General features: G+C 41.8%; 1 protein-coding gene and 1 pseudogene across 1 annotated transcript in view; both read left to right on the top strand.

The window, feature by feature from the left end:
* Positions 1 to 4,850, top strand: part of LOC107035183 (probable methyltransferase TARBP1) — a 19,352-nt gene extending 14,502 nt beyond the window's left edge. The window contains exon 8 of the mRNA XM_072972209.1: positions 3,909 to 4,850. The gene's annotated coding sequence lies outside the window, so the exon portion shown is untranslated. The remainder of the gene's footprint in view (positions 1 to 3,908) is intronic.
* LOC140699550 (acylphosphatase-1 pseudogene) lies at positions 4,209 to 27,653 on the top strand (annotated as a pseudogene).

The raw sequence follows: 27,653 nt of genomic DNA, 5'->3' as shown, positions 1-27,653 counted from the left end.
TTTAATTTTGTATTTCTCCAGTGCCTAAGAGACCACTGTGACTTGGGATGTGATTATTTCCTATAGAAAGCATCTCCGGCTTCGGGGGCACAGAGAGAAATGAGAAATCAGGTTGAACTCTGTTAACACAATGCAGGCACAAAATAATGAGAGTGTAGAGTTAGCGGAATGGCAGAGGGGGTGAAGAAGGGGCTACCTGGGGCCTTTAGAAATTTGAATATCACTTTATTTTCTTGATCATAGTACATCTAATTAGATGGAATCTGAAAAATTTGAAACCGTGGAAAGCAAGTAAAAATCACCTGTAATGCCAACCGTCAAATCCATATTTTTTTAATTCTTAATTTTTTGAATGTGTATATTCTCACTCTTGTTTTCTCACTATATACATTTATTTTAAATGATGTTTTAATACATATTGTATTTCTAAGCAAATTAAGATTATACTGTTTTGAATTTTATTTTTCATCTTCACATACATTTGAGTATTTTACAGCATGTTGCTAAAGAATTTTCCAGTATGTGATATTTAAAAATTCAGTTGGGGGGAGTAATAGCTGAGTGGTACAGCACATGCTTAGCATGCACAAGGTCCTGGGTTCAAGCCTCAGTACCTCCATTAAAAAAATAAAAAAATAAAAACTCAGTTGATTAACTATTTTAGAGTTTATTTAATCAGTTCCATTTGTTGGACTTTTGCTTCAAGCCTTATTTCATCTAGAAATGTGTACAGCTAAAAGATAAGGATTTTAATGGGTCTAAGAAACAGACCCTTCTCACACCTAAAAATGTTAATTCATTTCTTGATGTCAAATATTCAGTATTTAAATTTCTCCAGATGTTCAATTAATTTTTTTTCTGTTTGTTTTTTGCATTTTGTGTGTTAAGGTATTCAGTTTTGTTAAAGTACCTAAACAGGGTCTGTTCATTGCAGTGATACATAAAGTTTGCACATTGTGGTTAATCCATCCAAAGCTTATCTTGGTATCTTGTGTGAGCCGTGAGGTGTAAATGAAGAACAATGTGTGTAAATGTTTCAGACTGTGCTTAGCATGTGTTCAGTATCCACTAAGACTCTTGTCTTTTCCCCTTGGTTTCATCAGGCAGCTGCTTGTTTTGTTTGTTTTTAAGGAACCAGCCCTTAGATTTCTTTCTTTCTTAATTTCTCAGTTCTCTCATTCATTCATATCTGTTTTCATTTTCCCTACTTTTACCTTCTTTTAATATGTCTTGCTGATATCATACTGTCATCATTTATTGAAAATTCAATTGCACACCTTCCGCACACCAGGCTTTGTGCCAGGTGTTGGGAATGCAGTGGTCAGCAGATAAAGATGCCCTGTCCCCAGGAAGCTTATAGTTGAACCCAGACTTTAATTCTCTTTGTTTAATAATACAAGCATATCTATATACAGATAGATAGACAGGTGTGTGACTGTAGATATGGCTGTTTTTTGTAAATTTTGCTTTAGAGTCATATTCCCATTATTGTGTAAATCTCTACTGTATAATGTTGAATCATGGAGAATTGCTGATATTCAGGATCAACACAGGATCAACCCAAAGAGGAACACACCAAGGCACATGGTCATCAAATTGACCAAAATAAACAATAAGGAGAAAATATTAAAATCAGCAGTAGAAAAGCGACAAAAAACATACAAGGGAACTCCCATAAGGCTATCAGATGATTTTTCAGCAGAAACTCCACAGGCCAGAAGGGAGTCGCACGATATATTTAAAGTGATGAAAGGGGGAAACTTATAATCAAGAATACTCTTTCCATCAAAAACTTCACAGATAAACAAAAGCTAAAAGATTTCAGCACCACCAAACCAGCTTTACAACAAATGTTAATGGACCTTCTCTAGTCATCAAACCATGAGAATAGAGAACAAAAAGAACAACAAAAAGACCTACAACAGATTGCTTTGGCTGTTCAGGATCTTTTTTGGTTCCTTGTAAATTTCATAGTTGTTTGTTCTAATTCTGGGAGGAGTGTTGGGAGTATTTTGATGGGATTGCACTGGATCTGTGGGTTGCTTTGGGGAGTGTGGCCATATTGATAGTGTTGATTCTTCCAATCCAAGAGCACAAGAGATCTTTCCCTTTCTTTGTGTCATTTTGGTTTTCAGAGTATGATAACCTCCTTGGTTAAGTTTGTTTCTAGTTTATTTCTAGTATTTTGTTGTCTTTGATGTAGTAGAAATGTCTCAGCGAGTTAAAAATGTCTGGTTTTTGAACTGAAAAAAAAAGTGAATGAAGGGCTGCAGGTGGCAACATATCTTTTTTATGGATGAATTGTATTCCATAGTGTGTGTGTGTGTGTGTGTGTGTATATATATATATATATACTGCATCTTCATTATCTAGTCAACTATTGATGTGCACTTAGGATGCTTCCATTTCTTGGCAATTATAAATAATGTTGCTGCTAATAGCAGGGTGTATATATCTTTTTGAATTAATTTTTATTTTGTGGTTGGCTTTATTCTTTTGATAACTATGTAAGTTTAAAAAGCTAAAGCTCTAGGCATTCTCAGAAACAATGAACAGTACATATAGGTAAGTTTTCAAAATATATCTGCAGTAAAAAAAAAAAAAGGGTCTATCAAGCCATGAGAGACATGGAAGAAACTTAAAAGACATAATACTCAATGGAAAAAGCCAGTCTGAGAAGGCTACAAACTGTATGATTCCAACCAAATGACATTCGGGAAAAGGCAGCTACAGAAACAATAAAAAGATCATGGAGAGAGGGATAGAGGGAGGGAGGGATGAATAGATGGAGCACAAGGGATTTTTAGGGCAATGAAATTATTCTGTGTGATACTATAGTGGCTACATGTCATATGCATTTGTCAAAGCCCACAGAACATAGAATATAAACAGTGAGCCCTACTGTAAACTATGAACTTTGGTTCATAATACTGTGCCCATGCTGGTTCATCGATACTACCAAACATGCCACACTGATGAGGGATGTTGAGGCTTGGGGAGTATGTATGTTTGGATGCAGTGGACTGTGTGTGAACACGCTGTATTGTCTGCTCAATTCTGCTGTGAACCTGAAACTGCTCTAAAATAATAAAGTCTTTTTTAAAAAAAGAGAATGGATTAATTTGTGATATAATCTTAAAGGACAAATTATTCAGGCCTATAAACAGATTGAATAGCATATTCAGTTAAAAACATGTGTCTTTAAAAACATTACTTAGAGCAAAGGAGACAGACATCAAAGTGCACAGTCTGATTTATTTCATTTTTATCAAGTTCAGCCACCATCCAGTTGATGGATACATGTTGTCAGAGTTTTATGTTTCCGATGAAATGTGACAGAGATGTATATTCCGTGTTCATGGATGTCATTCAAACACATGGTTCATACATTGACTTTTGGATACTGTTGAGGGTTAGGAATTTGAAAACTGTGTGAAATCATAAACTTAACATCGATACATTTCACTATATATTTATTCTATATAGAGATAAACACAAAAAGAAAGAGGTACGAAAAATCACCATTGGACAGTAAGGGAGAGAATGACACTTTGGTTACAACCCCTCCCCCGATGCAGCCCCTCCCCCCCACACTGGTAACTGACCCATCCAGGATGTCAGTTGCTGGCTGGGTTCCGGGTGGAATGTTGGGGTGCCCCCCCTGGGGCTTGTTGTGGCTGGGGCTCCACGGTAACCAGGCAGAGCCCTGGGAGGGTCCGTGCCATGGAGGGGCTGCTGTCCTCCATGGAGCTTGGCTTTGGGCTGATCCTGAGGGAGCTGAGCGCGGGTCTGGTGTGGCTGCTCCCCGATGGCCTGTCTGCTCAGCTCATGCTCCAGAGCCTCCAGTGGGAGACACTGTTGAGTCTCCCTGTCCTCACCTCCTTCCTGGCTGTCTTATTTGGCTGCAGGCTCACTCACTCTGTTAGAAGTCGCCTGTATCACAGACACGAAAAGCAGCTGGCAGAAAGACTGGCTGCCCAGGTCGAATGAAGTGGCAGCTCATTGACCGGCTTTACGCGGGTAGACAGGAGTGTGCCAGGGTGGAGACAGCTTTGAAGGACGCCGGGCGAGAGAAGCAGCCAGCAAACATACCCGGCCTCGCTGCCGCTTACAGACGCATGGTGTCCGTCAACCTGAGTTCCAGGAAGGAAGTCGTTGTGTCATCGAAGAACTGAGGAAGGAGATCCCTGCAGTCGATTCAAGGGGAGATGGCGGAGGTGCGGAGAATGCTCGCGTTCCTGGAGGAGGTCACCACAGGCAGCACATCGCGAGGGGCTGTTCCCACCGAGCCGGGAGATCCGGCACCAAGCCCTGCTGGGCCCTCTCCCAGGAGTGGGCCCTCATGCCAAAGCCACGCTGCGCCCTCCCCTCCACCCAGGCCTCCCTGGCTGCCGGGCTGCGTGCGCTCACCCGGTCAGGTCTCCTCCTGCGCTGCCCTGAGGCCAGTGGATGGAGGGCAGTCCCCTCCTTTGGACCAGAGTCCCTCCAGCTGTACCCGTGAGCACAGCCGTGAACACCTGCATGGTCACCTTCTCCATCTCCAATGTATCCGAATTCCCAGAACACACCAAGGAACGTGGGACTTTCTCGGTATTCACAGACTGCTTGGATTGTCTCTAATTGGCAGTGAAAGAAATGTGATTAAGAGACTGATCTTTAACTCAGTTTGAACCTTCCTTGCACCCCATTTCTCAAGGCAGGTTTAGTAACTGTTATACATCAGCTGTATAAGAGAAATGTATATACAGGTTTCTGTACACAAATATTGCAGTGTAATTTGATAATATGTGTAGTTTCTCAGTATTTGCTTTTAGTTGGCCATGGTATTTTTTCTAGAGTTAAAATCTTAAAAGTCATCAGTTTAAGCTAAAGAAATGTTTATTCCTGAGATCTGTATTTAAAAAAAAAAAGACAATGTCTTTGAGATGATAATAGAGTATGTTTGTAAGAGTTTTATTGAATAGTTATATTCTGTTGTAATGACAGATATACTTAAAAATAAATCTGTTAAATTGCATGGAGATTGTTTCTTTTTCCTGCAGTAATGCTGCAGTATGAGTTTTCTGACCAGGAAGTAATCCACCTGGACAACTTGCGGGAACCTCCACACCCCTGCCCCTCCTGTCTCACTTGCCATTGTGCACTCATACCTCAATGGAAAGCCAGGGCAGGGTTGGGGTTTTCTTTTCACGCATAACTAAGTTTTAGGCCCGCATTTAGTACCTTATTCACAGGCGATGTGCTCTCCCTGTGGAGTGGGCGCAGAGTGGTTTTGATCATGACAGAAGGGACGGAGCTCATAACACTTTTTTAATGGAGGGAATCACGTGAATAAACGACAGAGGGAGCACCGTGATGAGGTGTATGACATTTCCTTGAATTGATTAAAAAAATTCTGCTTGGGTTGGAGAAGAGAAATTAAAACTAAAACGTAGTCCTGTCTTCCTGTTGGGGAGGACAGGGTGATCCAAACACATTCCAGGTGAAACAGAAGCGATGGTGTTTCAGAGGTGACACATATAAGTACAAAGAGGAGAAGCAGAAGCAGGGGAATGTGGACTGGTCTTGGCAGAAGTGGTCCTGAAGCCCTCTTCCAGGAAGGGACACCTGAGCATGAGGGACACCTGGAGAGAAGCTCTGTGGGTTGAGGGGACAGTACAGGTGATAGCTCTGAAGGCATTGTCATGGTCACACTGTGTGTGAGGACCAGTCAAACTCAGTGTCTCCGGGATGCAGTGACAGATGGTAGGCCATGGCTGTACCTCAATGACCTGCCCTTGGAGGTGCTGTCTCGGGAAGGAGGAGCCCCGGCTTGGAGGGGGAGGGAGCAGGAGCGACTCAGCCTGAAGCCTCCGCTGCCTGGAAGCAGGGCCTGGTGTCCTTTCTCAGAGCTGACTTGTGGAGCTGGAGGGGCCGGTGGGTGAGGCCAGGGGCAGGGCCTGGGTGTGTCACATAAAGAGGCCTGGGTGACATGTGCTCCGGGGAATGGAGCAGGGGATGCTGTGGCAGGAAACCTGGGGGACAGGGACTCGAGTGGCCCTTCCCGGCCCCATGGGTCACTCTTAGATGCCCTGAAGGCCTCCACTCCTGACCTGGCCTCCTCCCTGCCTGAGGTGTCAGCTCCAGTCTCTCTGGAGGCCCTGCTTCCCAAACAAAGCTCACACTTGATAAAGAGAGCGCAGAATCTAGAAACTGCAGCCAATGCTTTAAAATATGCTTAACTTGTGTTCCAGAACTTCCACTTATAGGGACCAGTCCTAAAAACTAGAGAGATGTATGGATGCAGATGAACCCTTCAGTATAATTATGAGAGTAAACAAGTGGAAATGGCCCAGCTGTGCACAGCTGGGGCTGCAGAGCGGACTGTGGTGTGCGGCCACTGATAAAGCCTAAGGGAGAAGGGACGACTGCATGTCCACCTGTGGGGACATCAGGTTACCGAGGAGCACAGCCCAGGAGCCTCCTCACCCATCCCCTCTTGGGCACACACATGTACACACACACACACACACACACACATGCATGCACATACGCACACCACTGTACTTTTCAAGGGAAAAGACTGGAGAAATGGAAACTGCTTGTTAAGGACAATTCTTTTGTTTCAGGATTTTATTTGATTTTATCTTATTCTAGTTTTAGTGATATAGACAGACAGGGTTGCATAAATATAAGGCCTACATCATTGTTACATGACTTGTATACATTGGGAAGTGACTATTGCAATGACTTTAGTGAATATCGGTCTCTTATGGATACAAAATAAAAGAAAAAGAAAAATATGTTTTTTCTTGCAATGAGAACTCTTAGGATTTACTCCCTTAATAACTTTCATATATAACATATAGGAGTGTTCATTCTGCTTATCAAGGTGTTCATGACATCCCTAGTACTTATTTATCTTATAACTGAAGGTTTGTGCTTTTGTCCACTTTCATCCAATTCCCCCTCCTGCCTCATGTAACCACAAATTTGATCTCTTTTTCTAAGAGTTTGTTTTACAAAGCATAATTGACCTACAACACTATGTTAGTTCTTGGTGCAGCACACCATGATGTTCCTGTGCATTTCAAAATGATCATCTTGATGAGTCCATTTACCATCTGTCACCATAAAAGGTGTTACGTTCTTATTACCCATATTCCCCACTCCGCACACTTCATTCCCACGACCTATTTATTTTGCAACTGGATGTTTGTACCTCTAGGTCCCCCTCACCACCTGTTTCTGGCTTCCCCATACAACCCTCCTTTGACAAGTTCTTGCATGTTCTCTGTATCTATGAGTCTGTTGCTGTTGTGTAGTTTGTTCTCTCATTTGCTTTGTTTTTTAGATTCCAAACAGAAATAAAATAAATATTTGTCTTTCTCTTTCTGACTTATTTCACCAAGCCCCTCTAGGTCTATCCATGTTGTCACAAATGTGAAGATTTCATTCTTTCTTTTTAGCAAAGTAATAGACCATCATATACATATACGATATCCTTTTAAATCTATTTATCTGTCAGTGGACATTTAGATTGCTTTCATAACTTTAAGTCTTTAATCCATTTTAAATTTATTTTTGTATTTGGATTGAAAAGGAGGACAATTATTTTTTGGTAGAAGGAGTGTATCTTCCTTTCATCTTCATATTTAAATTCTTATTTTACTAAATAAACCTTAAGTATCTTGTCTATAACTTTAACAATATGTGTATGTACTTTATTACTTAATACATTAGACATAAATTGAAACGTTCGATATATGATTTTAATATTTTTATAATATGCACATTAGTAAAATTTAAGCATTGTCTATCCAGGAAAGTACAAGAATTCTTAAATGTCTCATTGACCAGACATTTCTTTTAAGGTTTCTGGTTCTCATATCATACTTGGAAAAGTGGTCCCTATCCCTATGTAATAAGAATATGTCACACTGGGCTTCATGTTTACACGTGTTCTTTGTTGTAATGTGGTTTTCCCTAGTTAATTAAAAAAAAAACGCTTTTGTAATTCTAGGTCTTTTGTGATTCCGTATAAAGGAGTATATTTGTTCTATTTCTGTGAAAAATATCCTTGGTAATTTGATAGGGATCACGTTGAATCTGCAGATTGCTCTTGGTAGTATGGCAACTTTAACAATATTAGTTCTTCCAATCCAAGAACATGGATATCTTCCTGTTTCTTTAAGTCATCTTTAATTTCCTTAGTCAGTGTTCTGTAGTTCTCCACATGTAAGTCTTTCACATCTTTGGTCAGATTTATTCTTATTTTATTTTGGGGATGTGATTTTAAAAGGAATTGTTTCTTTATTTCCTTTTCTGATATTTCATTGTTAGTGTAAAGAAATGCAACTGATTTCCTGTATGTTAATCTCGTATCCTACTACCTTGCCAAATTCTTTTATCAGCTCTAGTGGTTTTTGTGTGGAGCCTTTAGGGTTTTCTATATATCGAATCATGTCATTCACATATAGTGACAATCTGAATCACTAAAGACCCAGAATTACCAAAGGAATACTGAAGAAAAAGAATGAAGCTGAAGGAATAACCCTCCCCAACTTCAGACAATACTACAGAGCTACATTCATCAAAACAACATGATATTGGCATAAAAATGGAAATATGGATCAATGGAACAGAATAAAGAGCCCAGAAATAAACTCACAGACTTACTGACAGTTAATCTTTGACAAAGGAAGTAAAAATATGCAATGGAGAAAAGACCATCTCTTCAGCAAGTGGTATTGGGAAAGCTGGACAGCCACATGTAAACCAGTGAACTTAGAACACTCCCTCATACCATACACAAAAGTAAACTCAAGATGGCTTAAAGACGTAAACATAAGACAAGACACTACAACCTCCTAGAAGAAAACACAGACAAAACATTTTCAGACACAAATTTCTGCAATGTTGTGCTAGGACTGTCTACCCAGGCAGTAGAAATAAAAGCAAAACTAAGCGAATGGGACCTAAATGAACTTACAAGCTCTTGCACAGCACAGGAAAACACAAGCAACACAAAACGACAGCCTACAGAATGGGGGGATATTTGCAAATGATGAGACTTATGAGGACTTAATTTCCAGAACACACAAACAGCTCATACAACTGAGTGATAAAAAAAAAAACAACACAATCCAAAAATGGGCAGAAGACCTAAACAAGCAACTCTCCAATGAAGACATAGGAATGGCCAATAGGCACAAGAAAAATTGCTCGGTATCACTAATCACCAGAGAAATGCAAATCAAAACTACAATGAGGTATCACCTCACACCTGTCGGAATGGCCATCATTCAAAAGTCTACAAAGGAGAGATGCTGGAGAAATTATGGAGAAAAGGGAACCCTCCTACGCTGTTGGTGGGAATGTAGTTTGGTGCAGCCATTATGGAAAATAGAATGGAGATTCCTCAAAAGACTAAAAATTGACTTACCATATGATCCACCAATCGCACTCCTGGGTGTATATCCAGGGGGGGACCTTAATTCAAAAAGATACATGCACCCCAATCTTCATAGCAGCATTCTTTACAATAGCCAAGACATGGAAGCAACCTAAATGTCCATCAACAGATGACTGGATAAGGCAGTTGTGGTGTATTTACACAATGGAATACTACTCAGCCATAAAAAGTAATAAAACAATACCATTTCCAGCAACATTGATGGACCCAGAGATCATTCTAAGTGAATTAAGCCAGAAAGAAAAAAAAATACCATATGTATCACTTATATATAGCACAGGGAACTGTATTCAATATCTTGTAGAAACCTATGATGAAAAACAATATGACTATGAATACAGGTTTGTATATTTATGTCTGAAAAATTGTGCTGTACACCAGAATCTGACACAGCATTGTAAACTGAGTATACCTCAATAAATAAATTAATTAAATTGATATTTGTGTCACAAATATTTTTCATTTATAATATTTATTTATTTAATTTAAATTGTGATTTTAATTGCAAATTTTGTGAAATTGGTGGAATGTAAAATGGTGTATTTATCATCGATTCCTGTATAACAAATTACCCCAAAATTTAGTCTTGTTTGAACATGTGCTCTCTCACCATTTCTGTGGTCCAGAAATCTGTGTGCATCTCAGCGGGTTATTTCTGGCTCATGGAGTTCCAGTCATGCTGTTGGCTGGGGCTGCAGTCTCATCTAAGGGGGTGACTGTAGGAATGCGTCAGTCTGATCAGGCTGCTATAACAGAATGCCACACAAATGGTGGCTTATCAACGACAACAGAAATTCATGTCTCACAGTTTTGGAGTCTGGATAGTCCAGGATCAGTGCTCGTAGGTTTGATGTCGGGTGAGACCTGCTTCCTAGCTGGCCCTCTGCTATAACCTCACATGGCAGAAGGGGCAAGGGAGCTTCCTCAGGTTTCTTCTACAAAGGCACTAATTTCACTCATTCATGGCAGTCCCATCTCATTAACCACCTACTAATAGCCCCACTTCTTAATACATCACATTAAGTTTCAACATATGGATGAGGAGGGCGGACACAAATATTCAACCTGTAGTGGGGGGGGATCTGTTTGCAAGCTCATTCAGGCGGTTGCAGGCAGGACTGTGTTCCTCGGGTGTTGTTAGATTGAAGACCTCCATTCCTTCCTAGCTGTTGTCCGAAGCCTCCCCTAGAGCCCTTGCCGCACAGGCCTCTCCATAGGGCATCTCATGTTAGGAACAGGGCCTGCAGGGAGGGGGCTGGCAGGCAAAGAGCAGCAAGAGACATGAAGCATTAAAGAAAGTTCCGGTCTAGTAGTGGTTTAGGGGACACGGGACCCGTGGCAGAGATGAAGGCCACCAGATGGCAAAGAGACTCGGTGTACTGCTAAGGTGTTTGGATTTCAGTTCATGACAATGTTACCACTTTATGATAACCTCTGAAGATTTTTAAATAGAAAAGTAACACAAGAAGCTTCCACAACAGTATGCAGGCTGGACCGGAGGCCATGGGTGGCAGAAAGACCAGTTAAGGAGTTACAAACTGGGTCAATTCAAGAATTAACCAGGGCCTATATTAATCCTGGGATGAAGAGGTAAAGGAGAAAGTAAGGCTAGTGTTCAGAGCAAGTCAACCAGACTTGGTAAGTCTTGGACATTGAAGGCCGGGGAAGACAACCAGAATTCTGTGTTGGACCATGTGGTGGGTAGTGGGGACACTCCTTATGGAAAACAGGACATGGACTGGGGGAAGGAAGGGCACCAGATCCATGGCAGTAAGTCTACAAACATATTTTTGACTTCTATGGTGAATAAAGAACAGAGTATCTTTCTTTTAAAACAATTTTATAGCAACGTTCAAACCGGTTAGGTTAAGCTGGACAGAGAGATAACATGAAAGATTTGTGTTATTTCTGAATCACAAAACAAATCTTGGCATGTTAAATTTGGTTAGCCATTACATTTGCTGGAATTTTGTTTCTTGATCTAAACTATGACAGATTTTTGCCCTATACTTTTTTATGGTTCTAAGAACCTGTGATTTATTTAAGGAATTTAAAATTCCCAATTCTGGTAATAGCCGTGGCTAGCCTTTCTCTTTACTGTCTGATTTTCACCGTGCTGCCAACTCTCCTCTTCTCCTTCTGAATCTGTTTTCCCCATATCCCTCAGTTTTCATTTAAATACATTTTTCATATCTCCCAGGTCTTTTTTAATTTACAAAATTTTTAGTTTTTAAGGGAGTTTCTGGGGAAGATAAAATCAAGCAAAATGCTGCTTTTCATAGCTTACCCTCCCAAATTTGGGGCCAAAAGATGCATATGCAGATATGCATAGGGTAAGTAAACAGCCTGGTGTTATTCTAACTTAATAAGGTAAATAAAGAATTAGAGACCCTGCTCTACACAGTGAACGTTTATCATTTTCCATTCTACTGTAAAGGAAGTTAAAACTATTAGAAGCTTGGAGGTGCAAGGGTGGTATCCTGGCACGCACCCAGGGTAATTGCTGAAAAGACTCTGGGAAACCACTGAGAATGTTACAAATTATCCCTAACAATAATGCTTTCCCTTTATATATTGAAGACAGAATTATCTGTTAGAAAACAGAAACTTTTCCCTGGAGTTAGATCACCATGATTTTCACAGACAAAAACTAGATTGGGACATTCAGGCATTGGTTAAAGTGATGTTTCCTGATCTATCATAGAATGGAAGCTCCCCGTGTACACAGATTGTTAATATGCCACAAACTAAGCACTTAGTGGATTATATTCTATGATAATGTTGTAAAAACCATTGATTTAGTCTAGGAATTGAGATTATTTTTATCCCATGAACGACATCAATGAGGACCAAAAAGCTAAGGGTAACGGTGTGTCCAATTTTGCTCAAGACAGAGTGTCTATTCTGCTCACTCGAGTGATGTGCAAACCTGGGTGTGAACACTGAAGGGCAGAAATGCCTCTGCTGCAACAGACTTTGGGGATATTCTCACACCTTCTTCTGTAACTTTCCAGGAATTGGCTGGCTGGCAAAGTGGGTTGTGAGACTACAAGCATACTATTGAGACTCAATGAAATACTTTTTAAAATGTCATATAAATTATTTTTGTTAAAAAAACTTTATTGAGATATAATTTACATATTATACAATTCATCCATTAAAAGTGTACAATTCAGTGGGTTTTAGTGTATTCACAGAGCTGTGCAACCTTCACCACAATCAATTTTGGAACATTTTCATCACGTGCTCCCAAAATCCATACCCATTAGCAGTCACTCCTCACTTTCCCCCACCCTCTCCCAGCCCCTGGCAATCACTAATCTGCTTTCTGTCTCTGTGGATTTGCCTCTTCTGTGCATTTTATATAAATGGGGTCATATAATATGTAGGATCTTTTTGTTTTGAGGGAAGCGGTAGGGAAAGAATAATGTTCTGCTTTTCTATTATTGTAAATTTCTTGTCTTATTCATAATCTTTCTGTCCCTAAATATTATCTTCCAAATTTCCATCACAGCTGGTAATAGAAGGGAGGCTGGTTCTGGTTTGATTGTGGTGTTTCCCAACATTGAGACCCTGTGTCCTGCTGTCCAAGGTGCCTACTCTGTGCTGGCTCTCTGGGCCTGGCACGCAAGTGCGTCTGCTCTTGTCAGGCTGCCTGCGGGGTCCCCAGCAATCTAGCCCCCTGATAAGGTGCTCTGCAAGAGGGGCCAGGCGTGCGAGTGCAAGCCAGAAGGCCATAAGAAAGTTTTGAGAGTCAAACAGCAGAGAAATTAATTCCACATCAAGTAGAAGTAGACAAAAAAGCAAGGCTGAGTCATGGTGCAGCGTGTTTAGACAGAAATCAGCATTTAGACAGAAATCAGACCAGAGTAAGAGTAGGTAAGAAACAAGCAGTTAATGTACACAGTCTTAGCCAGTGTGTTCTGATAGTCTTAATCTAGAATGTAGGTTAGGTAGGAGACACCGAAGGGCCAATGAATCTTTGCCACTGATTTAAGTCTTGTGCTCTTGGAGAAATGTTAGACATTATTGGTTGCCTTCAAAATACTCATCTCCCTCTTTCCCTCCTGCACAGCTCACACCCCCTCTTCCTTTCTGGCTCAGTATCGTTCTGAAAATGCAAGATATTATACTCCCATTCCTTCTTCCCGGTAGGACTAAGCATGAGCTCCAACCACGGCCAGGTGACCTGGTGGGAGATTGCTGGGCGACTTCTTAGAACAGATTCCCTCCCTAATAGAATAAAAAAAATCATGAAAAAATGAACAGTGTTATGGCAAGACATTGTTTTTATTTGATCCTTGGAAGTGTGACAATCACCTTGAGACCAGAAGGGGTAAGTCAAGGACGGCACAACGGGAGTACGGAATCCAGCCAGGCGCGGGGTGGCGCTGCTGTACTTCTGAGACAATCAATCCGCGATGCCGTTTCTCGGCTTTTTGTTGTGTGAGTTTAATAGCTTTCAATCAAGTGTTCTGATACTTGTTTAGGAAGTACCCTAGAAGGATGTACTATAATGAATAAGCTACTTTCAGAGGATCATTGACTATAAATCTCGGTACCAAGCAGGTACGCAGCTGTACTTCCTTTGTGATTTTAATCCCTTTGATTTTTCCTGGGAACGATCCTCCCAGCGGGCGCCATGCTTGGTCAGTATTCCATGGACTGGGGGTGTCGCTGTAGAATGGGAGACCCTGAGAACCAAGGGCAGCGCTTGTGGTGTTACTGGGCCGTGGGTGCGTCCGCGGGGACAGCGGGCTCACGGAAACCCCAGGTTCAGCGCCAGAAGCGGGCGGTCTGTGTGGGAGCGCATCAGCTCCTCGAGGCGGGGAGTGGGGTGAGAGCAGTTAGGCAGGCGGGTTTTCTTTGTGATGTGGGTCTTAATTACCAGGCTCCCGTAGATAATGCATTCGGCTGAATTACAGCTGGGCCCCCGAACCAGGGCCTCGTCTAGACATTTCAATTTTCCATAATCCACCTCAGTAAAGATTTTAAGGCAAGCCTTAGCTGGAAACCAGAACATATCATTTTGATTAAGGTTGTAGACTTAGCAAAGGTCAAAAGCAGGGCCCCAAACTCCCCATGATCAACACACTGTGACATCGCCCGGAAGCAGTTTTGATAGCTCTTGAGCCAGAAATTTACATATCTTTTTAAATTAAGATGATACAGTGCTACCTGGTGGTGCCACCCCTTCTGGAAAGTGATTGGGTCTTATGCCAAGTAAATCTGCTATACACTGTCTGAATCCTCTATCTGCTCATTAGGGAAAATCAAGAACCAAAAAGGGTGTATACCCTCCCTTAAAGCAAGTACTTCCATGTTCAAGCAAGGGTTTGTTCTGCAAAAGCCTCTTTGGACCACCCCAGCTAAATGCAGAGTTCCCCTACCTGTGCCCAGAATGACCCACTGTGCTGTCAATGGTCCCGATGAAAACTCTGCCTCTGCACAACCAGGGAGGCAACAGAAACACCGTGCTTTTAGGCCTCCACATAAATCAAAGGCTCTGTGTGTTTGTTTTTTAAAGTGCAAACACAAACAAAACAAAACCGGAAACCCAAGCACGGCAGCTTGCTGGGTTGCATGTGAGCTCTTGGTTGTGGGCAGTAGGAACGAAAGTGGGATCTTACAGCATCTTTGAATAGCAGGCAAGTGGCTCCACCCAATTATCCAATCGGTTGGACAACACATTGGGCTCCAGATATTAGGAATTTGTATTTCTTTTGTCCGTGCCATACTTCCCAAGGTCAGGGATTAATACATCACTACAAACTTATCCCTTTTGCCAAGGACATGTGGAAGTGTCCCTGAAGCAGCACTTTAGAGGGAAATGTCCAATTCCCCTTTCTTGGTAGGTCAAGCTGGCTGGACCAACATGCTCGGCTAACAGCAGTGCTTGCCCAGACCTTGCAGGGCAAGGGGATTCCTATCAGAGGTAATCTGGAGTGGAAGAAGGTAGAGAAGAAAGCCAGGTCCTGAGGTCAAAGATGCAAATAACACAGAACAGGGTAGGGGTGGGCTGGGTAGATAAATAGCCATATTACCATAAGGCAAGATGCCATGTATAGAGGATCCAACAGGAGGAAGTGAGGAACACTGGAGAGGACGGAAGTGGGATGATCTGAGAAGTCTTCATGGAAGAAGTGGTACTGGAATAATACTCAGCCATCAAAAAGAATGAAATAATGAAGATGTGGGGTGTGTGTGTGTGTATACACACAAGAGAATATTACTGTCATAAAAAAGAATAAAATATTACCATTTGCAGCAACATACATGGACCTAGAGATGATCATACTAAGTGAAGCAAGTCAGAGAACGACAAATATCATATGATATCATTTACATGTGGAATCTAAAAAAAAATGACACAAATTAATGTATTTACAAAACAGAGACAGACTCAGAGACATAGAAGACAGACTTATGGTTACCAAAGGGGAGGTGGGGGAGGGATAAATTAGGAATTTTGGAATAACAGATATATACTACCATATATAAAATAGACAAACAACAAGGACCTACTGTATAGCACAGAGAACTATATTCAATATCTTGTAATAACTTGGAAAACAACCTGGAAAAGAATATATATATGTGTAACTGAATCACTTTGCTGTATACCTGACACATTGTATGTAAGTCAACTAGAGAAGTGATATTAGAACTGACAGGAAGGATGTGGACAGTTGCCCTGGAGTATCTGGTACTACTGAGAAGGCCCTTTGGGTGAGGCGAATCAGTAGTATGCATAAACTCATACATATCGACATGTATACATTGTATTTAGGCACAATGAGTATTTTAGACAGAGAATAGTGTACTTTATATTTGGGGAAAGGCTAGTGTTTGGGAACAGAAACAGGAGGATGATGGTAGGGAGTAGAGAAAGATAAGTGGAGAAAGATAAGATGATGAGAAAGATAAGATGGAAGGATAATCCTTTCAGGGAACTATATTCAGTATCTTGTAGTAGCCTGTGATGCAAAGAGTATGAAAACGAATGGAAGTATGTGCACGTATGACTGAAGCAGTGTGCTGCACACCAGAAATTGACACCACTGTGTAAACTGACTATACTTCGATAAAATATTTTTTAAAAGTCAGTTGAAACATAGCTATAGGCATTTCTTCTGTAATGCAATAAGGATGTTCCTGAAAAAAAAAAGATAGGCTAATTCCTTGTAAAGGCTCTGACTGGCATGCACAGGAAAACAGCCTTAGAACTATTGACCGCTTCTAACCTGGTGCTGGGACTAGACCCCGTCCACAGCAGGGGTCTCTAATCGTGAGCCTGCAGAGCCAGGCTCTTAATGTGAAAGATGAAGAAGCCCCTTGAAGATGGTGATGAACTACAACATCTAAAGGGGGCCGTACTGCCCAGCTCCAGGGGATTTTTATCATTTGAGAATATAGGCCAATGTTCTCAGCTCTTCAAGAAAAATCTTATGAAAACATACCTGACATATAACATTGTGTAAATTTAAGGTGTACAACATGTCAACTTGACACATTTTATGATTGCCATTGTAGTGATAATATAGCACCTCTGTCATGTTACATAACTATCATTTCTTTTTAATGGTTGGAATAATTTTTAGTCTCTTAGCAAGTTCGATGATTAAAATACAATATTGTCTACATCCACTACACTATACATCACATCAGATTTTTAAGACTTTAAGAAGCCAGAAAGCCAGCTACACAAAACTTCTAATTTTTCAGTGTTGGCAACTAATTTAAAGCCAAAGTTTTCAACAGTTTGTTGGCCAACAAACAGTATTTCTAAAGCTGAATTTGAGGGCATCTAGATTTTTAATCAGCACTAAACAATGCTGCAAAAAGTACATAAATTACACATGTGTTACCTGTTTTTGTGGTTTAATCACATTAAATTTTTAAACCAGATTTGAAAACTCAAAGTATTTAACAATCTATTAATGGCAACTCAGCTCAGGAGGCAGGCTCCACATATTGAGTCTAAAGTTAGACATCTGGTCCTAGGACTGAAACTTATTTATTCAGTGACCTTGAATAAGGTCATTAACCAGAAGTTCACCTCAGCAGCTGGGTCTGCAATACAAAGGTAGCACCTGCTAAGCTGCTGTGAGAAGAGCTAACCAAAGGGATTTAATACAGTTAACTCCCTTCCCAAAAGTGACTCAAGAATTTGGGGTACCCTCTGTCTGTAATTTAAACTCTGTCTCATTTGGACAGTTCCCATGAATTTTGCCAAAATTATCAGCATTCTCTGAAACCTAAAAATGACAGTTAAGCACCATTAGCTGAATACAACCTTTTGCAACATTGTGAAACAAAAACCAAAACAAAATCCTGTTATTCCTCTTATAAATTACAACACAGGTTTTCCTGGAAACAATAGTTCTGTTTGAGTCCATTGTTTTTCAGTCTTTTAAGCTCTGAAACTAACTTCCTTACAAAGCACAGTAGAAAAGTGAAAATGTAGTCAATATTTTAAGCCTCAGAAGCAAATGAGTTGGTGGAAGAAACTAGTATTTACTCCTTTGCTTATCCACTCATGTCTGTATATGGTCCTTGAGTGGAAGCTATGAAGAGTGTTCATTTATACATGCCTTACTCGGGGAATGCACTCAGTTATGTATGATGGGCTCTTTTTAACTTTGATGCCAAAGTACATTTAATGTTTTTATGCAGTATTTAATCAACCTAGATGTGTGCTGCACAGATACGCAAAATAATTATAAATTTAACAGGGTCAGTCCAACTAATAAATTTATACATGCCAAAGTTGTTGTTTGATACATGGTACCATATTTTCCCTACTCATCCATCTGAAATTCTTCTTCCCTTTGCTATGGTTTAGTGTGGGTCCTTAGTACCTCCTTCAGTATCAAACAACCTATTAATGGCATTAAAAACAAATCCTTATGTTTCTCATTTGCAAGCTTTGTGGGTTTTCTTCAGCATTAAAAATAAATTGAGGGGGAAGGGTATAGCTCAGTGGTAGAGTGCCTGCTTAGCATGCATGAGGTCCTGGGTTCAATCCCCGGTACCTCCACCAACAAATAAATAAATAAATACATAAACGTAATTACCACCCCCCCAAATTAGTTGATTTCTCCTCTTGAATCGCTATGGCTATTTTCTTAGAGGAATACACAGCATTGATCTTACAAAATCAATGTGCATACTTCACTTTTGTGCATCAGAAGTACTGTGACATGTTCTCCAATTCATCCTCACTGTTCACCTCTGCCCCTTCCTCTTCGGCGACAAATCACCTTCTCCAGTAATTCTGCCCTTTTTTGCTCCATTCTTATCTGCTCCCTTTTCTCGGCATCCCCAGCTTCACATTGACCTGACTCATTTGGCATCTGTGTGCATTTCTGACCCTCCAGCCTCCTGCACGCGGCTCATGCATGACTCTGCCCAAGCCCATCCTCTGACTGCGCGCTTTGTCTCCCTCGCCCACTACAAAAACCCTCCCTTGTTTTTATTGACCTTTATGTCCAGAACTGCCTCCCACGAACATTCATAAACCTCCTTGCTATACTCCCTCGGGTCATTTCTCCAGCAGGGCTTCCTAAGCTGCAGGCAGCCCCACTTCTGTGTCTGCCTCTCACACTCTTACTGTTCCTGGCTTATTTGTAGCAACTCACTTTTCTCCCTGGAAGATTTTATTTGGAGCCTTAATTTTTTTCTGGATACTTTCTTTATAGAAATATTCAAGGAAATTGCAGCAGTATATATTAAATAAACATAATAATAAACATAAATGCATAATTAAAATTTTTTAATTTTATTTTTTATTTATTTGTTCATTTTGGAGGGGAGGTAATTAGGTTTATTTATTTTTAATGGAAGTAGTGAAGATTGAACCTGGGACCTTGTGCATGCTAGGCATGCACTCTACCACTGAGCTGTATCTCCCCACTGTAATATTTATTTTTAACTAAATTATGCAGACCCTTGGGCAGGGGTAATAATACTATTGCCTGATGATTATATTATATGGAGCAATGATGGCAGAACAAAATTGTTTCTCTTGCAAGACAAACTTACATCTTTGCTATATAGTATTTTAATTAACACTGTAATCAGGAATTTTGAACTTTTTAATAAAGGTGCCAAGTCAACATTTAGAATGCTTAAAGTTAATCTTCGTTAAAAAGGTTTTTTAAAGCTGCCTTTATCATAGATGTCAGAATACATGATTTTTAGAATCTTTAAGTAGTTTCACTCTGTATAGTATATGAGACTTGAACTGAATGAAAATGTATGCTTTTAAATATCTCTGAAGGAAAACACTATTATGATGTCCATTTCAACGAGACTATTTTACTAAACTAGCTTTTGGAGAAACCATTTGTCACCTCCTTGGTGTGATAAAACTTCATGCAGTTTCCAAAAACTGAAATTCTGTATCTGTCTACATCCCCAGTGACCAGATATGGCCTGATGCAAAAATAACAATAATCCATAGAAATTACAGGCTTTGAACTCACTGCACTAAGGTCCTAAGGCAGGCTGCCGAAGCTCTTGACGTATGATAGCTCCCAGTCTTGGAAAAGATTGATGCTAAATAAGTAGTTCACTGCATTGCCTAAAGTCTCAAAAAAGGCCCTTTGTCCTCAACTACAAAAATCATGAAAAGAAAATGTGGGGTTTCAAGGTCTTCATTTTGTCTCCTCAAATATTCCATCAAGCATGATCTCCCCTCTTTAAACTTCAGTTGCATGACACTCAGTCACACTCACGCAGTTCACTGCACAGTCTTTTCTTTCTCTGTGTCTTCCTGCCACAGTTTTATGTGCATTGCTGGGTGCAGGGACCAGGACATCAGTGCAGTGCAGATGGGAGGCACGTGAATTTGTTCAACAAAAAACTGCTTCATATCTCCTATGCTCCAGGCACTGTAACTACAGACACAGCACTGAACAAGACAAGGTCCTGCTCCCAGAGAACTGAAATCTAGAGGGAGACAGACAGGCAAGCTAACAGGCAAGCTTAAGATGTGGTGTGTGACCACTGCAGCAGCGCGGGGGCCTAAGGCACGTTCAGAGGGGTCTGAGCTGGTCGTGTAACCAAGCGAGATCCTCCCCATCTGCCCTCTGTAGCTCCTCTCGGAAGACCCAGGGAATAGTCTCTGATGCTTCCCTGAGGCATTTTACAGACTGAAATCCCCCCCTCCCACTAAATGGAAGACACTAACTACTTGACAACCATGAGCACATGACCCCCTGGCCTCCTGGAGCCTAAGAATGGATGATGTTAACCCCGGTGACCCCGCTCTGTGACCTCACCAGCAACCAATCAGAGGACTGTGCACAAGCTGATCACTTGCCCTGTGACCTCCCTCATCCGGCCTTTAACAATGTTTTAGTGAAACCCTTTGGGGATTTCATGGCTTCAGAGCAGGGGCCGCCCCTGCTCCTTGTACCGGGGCCTTTCCCGCAAACACGGCACCTTCCCTCACCGCTGCCCCGCGTCAGTAGATGGACTTTACTGCACGCGGGCGGGTGGTCCCGAGCTTGGTTCAGTGACGTTGGAAAGAGTCCAGGATGAGCTCTGGATGAAGTGACTTCTAAGAAGCATCTGGAGATGAGGAAGACTTAGCTCAGTAAACAAGGGCTGGGGGAAGCAGAGGACTTTTCCAGAGAGTTTAACTTGCATCGCAGGGGTGAGAAAGAACAGAGCACATTAAAGGAATGTTGACTGGGAAAAAAATGCACTACCTAAAAGCTGAGAATGATGTATTACTAGGCAGCCATTTCTGAGGACTTAAGCCCAGAAGGGTGCCTCTCAGATCACTCTAAGAGATTGCTCTGAAGAGGCAGGGGAGGAGCCAGGAGTTTTGCCACTAAGACCAGGTTTGGAACATCAAAGAATTACTGTTAGTTAAAGGAAACCAGATATCTCAAGTTAAGGAATTTAACTTATCCATATATGGGAAGGCGCAAGAGTCTGGGCTCATTGAAACCATCCCTTTGATGTACACCTTAGCCATCCAGGACTAGTGTCCCGAGCTTCCCATCCTGCGTTTCCTGAGGGAGCACCTTGTGGGCTGCTGCAGTGGCCGACAGCATGACAGCATGTGGCCTGCTTGTCTCCATCCTGCGTTCCCTCTGCTTCACCCTCAGGGGCGCTGAGAGTGGCTGATGGCTTGATGGCTGCAGCATCCTTTGTTTACTGGTGTGACAGGCAGTAAGTTTCATTACAGGAACAATAAATACTTCAGTATATTTGGAGTCTGTAGAGGCGGTGTGGATTGGACATGGGGAATGACATTCTAAGAAATGAGCAGAGGCCAAGAGACACAAGAAGAAATTTGGTCTGGCATCTTCAGGAGAAGGGAGGGTTGGGAGAGGTTCTAAGCTAGTGTGTGACGATCGATCGATTGTGGCTGCACTGTGGGGAGGTGGATGGAGGGAGGCCCGGCAGGGGTGGCAGCGGCCCTGGGGAAAGCAGGCAGGCCTGCACTGGGTAATGGTGGGGCCTGGAGAGAATTGGTTTCACTCGCTTCTTATGCAGCATGTGGCGTAAGTGGAAAAGATGGTGCACTTATCTGTGCAGGATATGGGGGAAGGAGGCGGGTCAAGAGGGTACCCTCATTTACAGCTTAGTCAACTGGATGTAGGCTTACAATCCTAGAGCAGTGCTGGAGTCCTCAGGTGTGGGCCAGCAGCATTCGCACCACCTGGGCGCTGATGGAAAATGCAAATTCCCCGGCTTGACTCCAGACCAGGAGAATGAGCAATCTGTGGGGAGGGGACCAGTGCTCTGTGTCTCACAAGGTCAGGTGATCCTGATGCACGCTTACGTTTGAAAAGCAATGTTTTAGCTCATGGGCCTTCCAACTATTTTGCTCAGGATCCTGAAAAATGTTTGCAAAAATATGTACAATTGATGTATTTTAAATTTGATATCCAGATGTTTTCTTTTTAAGTATAGTAGTTGCAAAGGATGTAATTTCCATCATATTAAAAATATTGTATCTTTTAAATACAGTCAATGAAATCAAAATACTGTAGCAGTTTGGTGCCCACCTCCACACACTGAGAAGGTAAACAGCTAAAACAAGAAATGAACAAGCTCTTTTTTTAAACAATTTAGCAACTTCAAAATGCTTCATTCCTCGAACATTCATACCCTTTTAATTTCCGAGTTTTATACTACATTCTGTTAGTCAATCTACTATACTAATCTGCAACAAAAATATGACTGTAATAAAATATTCATCCTCAATCTAGATATAACTGTTTTATTATGTAGTTGATAAAAGAGCATAACCTTTTATAATTTTGATAGTAACTATTAAACATAATAAGTAAAACATTATTGAAACATATCTCTTAATGAGATGAGTAGAACTTTACAGTTTAATTCATGTATCTATAGATAAATGTGACATATTAGTAAGACAAACGTCAGCATCAGTTCAATTCATATCTGACTTTTTCTAATGCAAATTAAAAAAAAACCCGAACACCCTATTCATATAATAAATAGAGGTAATGAAATGAGTTTTATTATAGAAATTCTGCCTAACTGTTCTGAACTCTTTCCAGGATGTGTGCCAAAATATCACAGAATAACCTTGCATCAAAAATGTTTAGTGCTGTAGCTCCCCTCTGCAATTCTTTTGAAAGCAAAGGAGTAGAAATTCCCTGACTTACAATGGAATTTACAACTCAGTCTCTGAGGTTATCAGAATTTTTCATGACATTTTGAGTATACAAACAGACAATGGCCAGACCGTATGTGACCACAGTACTCTGACCCACAACCTCTGCAGAAACCCATCCAAGAAACCAAACCACAACCTCTGTAGCAACTGGCCCAGAACAATCAGGACTGTGCAGTGGCCAGCGACTTCAGCTTCCCTATTCCTGCCACCCCTGCTCACCTTTCAACTCAGGGCTAACCGGAGAGTCAGGTACAGGCATACCTTAGAGATATTGTGGATTGAATTCCAGACCACCTCAATAAAGCAAAAAAAAGTGAGTGAGTTGCACGAGTTTTTTGTTCCCCAGTACATATAAAAGTTATGTTTAGACTATGCTGTAGTCTGTTAAGTGTGCAATAGCATTATGTCTTTTAAAAAAGCACATAGTTTCATTTAAAAATACTTTATTGCCAAAGATGTCAAAAGAATTACCACAGCAACCACAAATCACTGATCACAGATGACCATAAATAATGAAAAAGTTTGAGATATTGCAAGAATTACCAAAATGTGGCACCATGCCCAAAGTGAGCAAATGCTGTTGGAAAAAAATGACACTTGTTAAATGCAGGGTTGCCACAAACATTTAATTTGTAGAAAATGCAATATCTGCAGAGCACAATAAAATGAAGCACCATGGAAGGAGGTGTGGTTGTCTGCCCCTGACACCAGTCCCATAAGATGCCCATCTCCAGTGTCCCTGGGGCCGACAGCCTCTAATCAGAGCACACCTGAAGATTTCCTTTTCCACCACGAAGCTTTCCCTCTCCTTCGTCTGACTTCCAGTCTCTACCAAATGCAAGTCATGTGACGGAGTCCCTTGCCAGAGCAAGCTCTCAAAAAATAGCCTGTGTGTTCTCACTTGGATGCTGTATTAGTCAGAGTTTTCCAGTGAAACAGAACCAAAGGAGATACATACATAACTCTATAGAAAGAGATTTATTATAAAGGATTGGATCATGCAGGCATGGAGGCTAAGTCCTACCACGTGCCGTCTGCAAGCTGGATGCCCAGGAGAGCTGTGGTGTAGTTTTAATCCACATCCAAAGGTGAGAGCCAGGAGTGCAGAGGTCCCACAGCAGGAGAGGATGGATGTCCCAGCTTAAACAGGGAGAGTAAATTCACCCTTCCTTGCCCGTTTTTGTCCTATTCTTGCCCTCAGAGGCTTGGATGATGTCCACCCTCACTGCTGACGGTGATCTTCGTTACTCAAAAGTCTACTAATTCAAATGCTAACCCCATCCTGAAACACCCCTACAAACACCAGCAATGTTTGCCAGCTGCCTGGCAGTCCCCCAGCCCAGTCAAGGTGACACAAAACCAGCATCTCAGATGTTCTTTATCTTCACACTCACTTCTCCACCAGCCACATCTGGAATTGTCCCTCATTGGACGTGCCAAGGCTGTTACCCACTGGGAGCAAAGCCACACATGAAGATTTAGGCTGGGTAAGAGCTCTGCTGTCTTTTGTAAAGAGAGGAAAGGGTAACTGTGAAAGGGAGGTGGAGGGGAAGGGAGGACATCCTGACTCCAAAGTGTGGCCTCAGACGGATAATCTTAGAGAGGAATACACACGGAAGTTTAAGATCAGGAAGATGGCTCCTAAAAACGCACTTGCCCCAGAAGCCTTTGGAAAGTCTTCAGTTATTCCCGAAGACAGGCTGCCACAATGAAGACTACTAATCTAGAGCAAAGGTGGAGGGCTCCCTTAAGCCAGAGGAGAGAGAACGGAAAAGCATGGGGGTCCTTGCAAGTCAGCATGTCTATTTGAGCTGTCATGGTCTTCTCTGCCTGCTGTGCTTTCCATAGCAGGCTGGTTCTTCTTCTTTTTTTTTTTTTTTCAAATTTTTAAAATAAGGTCATTTTTCACTTTTGGGGGGGAAGGAGGTGGATGTAATTTGGTTTATATATTTATTCATTTATCTTAATGGAGGGACTGCGGATTGAACCCAGGATCTCATACACACTAAGCATGTGCTCTGCCCCTGAGCTATACACTCCCCCCAAAGCAGGGTTCTTCCTTGAGTTCACATCTCAACTGAAAAGCCGTCTCTACAGAGGAGCTGCCCTGACCACTCCCTCTTAAGTCGCTGTCTAGTCCATTGTCGTATATTCTCAGCACAGCATTTTTTACTGTCTGATTTTCCTCCCTCCCTCCCTCCTCTTCCCTCTCATCTCCTTATTTCTCTGTTGATTTTTCCCAGCTTGAATGTCAGTTCCTTGCAGGAGCCACTTTACCTTGCAAGTCTGGTTACAGGGCTTAGCTCGTAGTGTGACATCCAATATATATTTGCTGAATAAATAAATGTCAAGAAAAGAATGTCAAGAAGTTGGGGATATTTCCATTGGGTGGGTTGTAATTTCTTTGTGAACTAGGAGGCCAAAGCATTTGTTGAGAGTAAAGATGAAATGGTGGGGGGGGGGCACATTGAAAGGAGTGGAGTTTGGAGGGTGGGAGTGGAAGAGAGTGAGGACAAAAAGCATAAATAAATGGTTCGGCAGCATTTAGACCCCGGAATACTGAAGATACAGATGATGGCATCAAAGAACGAATGAGAGCATGTCAGTTACTTGCCACTGTTTTGAAACAGATTTCTGATAAACTGAGCTAAGTTGAGTCACACAGTATCTGTTACAGACAGGATAATGGCCCCTCAAAGATGCCCATGTGAATCCCAGAATCTGTGAATATGGTATTTCACATGACAAAAGGGACTTTTTTATAAGTGATTAAAGTCTAAGGGACTTGAGATGGGCAGAGTATCCTGGATGACTCAGGTGGTGCAGTGTAGCCATGAAGGTCCTTCTTAGTGAAAGCAGGAGGCCACACAGTCAGAGTCAGAGAAGAAGACACGAGGACAGAAGCAGTGGTGGGAGGGATGGAGGAAGGGGCCATGAGCCAAGGAATGGAGGTGGCCTCTAGAAGCTGGAGAAGTCAAGGAAACAAACTCTCCCCTGGAGCTTGACAAAGCAGCAGCCCTGCCCATACACTGGTTTTAGGACCTCTGACCTCTTAAACTGTAAGATAATATGCTTTTGTTGATTTAAGCCCTGAATTTGTGGTAATATATTACAGTAGCAATAAGACATGAACACACTCACTCTTTCCATTTTATGTAGACAGTGCTCCTCAAACTGCAATGTGCAGCCATCTGGGATCTTGTTAAAATGCAGCCTCTGATTCAGTGGGTCTGGCGTGGTGAGGCTGGGACTCTGCACCTTTGGAAGGTGTCCAGAGGGGGCTGGGGCTGCTTGGCCGGGAACCACGCTCTGAGTAGGAAGGATCCAGAAGGCAATGTCAAGACCAAAGAGAGAAATAGTTCCTGTGAGCACATGGCCTGTGTCTTTCATCTGCTTAGTCTCCCCAAATTTACATGTTGTGATTGTATTTTATAAGCACAGAGCTGCCATGAGGTAGATTCTGGCATCATCCTCTTCTACTGATGAGTAAAGTGACATTCAGAGAGGGTGGGCAGCTGGCCCAGGCTGCACAGCTGCTCAGCTGAGTTTGGCTTATGTCAGGATCAGGACTTGAGCTCAAGTTCCTTCTTTCCAACTTCTTTTCACTACAGCAAAGATAATGTGTAAAATCAAGATGCAGAAACAACCCATGAATTCAGAAGCCTCAGTGTTACTCAAGCACAGGGCGTACAAAGGCCCCGTGGAATCTAACTGATGCAAGAATGGGTGGGAAGGACAGGTGAGCTGTTACATGTTGTTTTCACTTTGACACTTGACCAAAATCCTAACCATGCTTCAGGCCATCTCAGATGCACTTTTAGTGTGAGGCGCATTGCTTTGATACAAGTATCTTAATAATGAATTAATAGAAATGTGAGTCATTTTGTCAGACTCTGCCACCTTTTTCAGAAACTTTGTATTGCATTCAGCATATATTGAGCACTTACTGTGTGCCAAAGCATTCTGCCAGACACTACAGAATCAAATATAAATGAGACATTCTCCCTGTGCTTTGGAATTTCTCTGTAACATATTAAAGAGGTAAATGCAAAAAAAAAAAAAACCCAAAGCCTATCTGTTGATCGATACAATTACAGAAGGTTGAAAGTTTCAAGGAAGGGTTGGCTTCCAGGCGTGGCAGTTACGCAGTTTGGGGAACCGTTGGCCTGGTGGTCTCCCAGTGGTCCCGGCCACCTGGGAGGAGGAGGGTTTGAGCACGAGAACGGCAGAAGGGGACACCCTGGTATCAGTGGATTGTGAAGCTTTGGGGAAGGGGCGTGGGGTGTTCTTCTGCAAGGACACTCAGGCTGAGGGTGAGGTGCTTGGATGAGTTAGCTGGGTCCAGAACACTGACCAGGGCACAGTGCAAGCACAACTGCAAGATCCCACCTCCCAGGTACAACATATGCAGACGTGGCATGAGACAAGAGGCAGTCCCAGATCGCACATCAACAGCGCAAGCTTCAACAATGAGAAAGTCACCTTAAAGTTGGATTACTCAGATTTCCAAATTGTGAAATAATTGTCTGA

Source organism: Vicugna pacos, chromosome 11 (assembly GCF_048564905.1).
Source record: "Vicugna pacos chromosome 11, VicPac4, whole genome shotgun sequence".
In the NCBI taxonomy this organism is placed as follows: domain Eukaryota; kingdom Metazoa; phylum Chordata; class Mammalia; order Artiodactyla; family Camelidae; genus Vicugna; species Vicugna pacos.
Note: the sequence above shows the minus strand (reverse complement) of the source record. Positions and strands in the feature narration are given on the sequence as shown.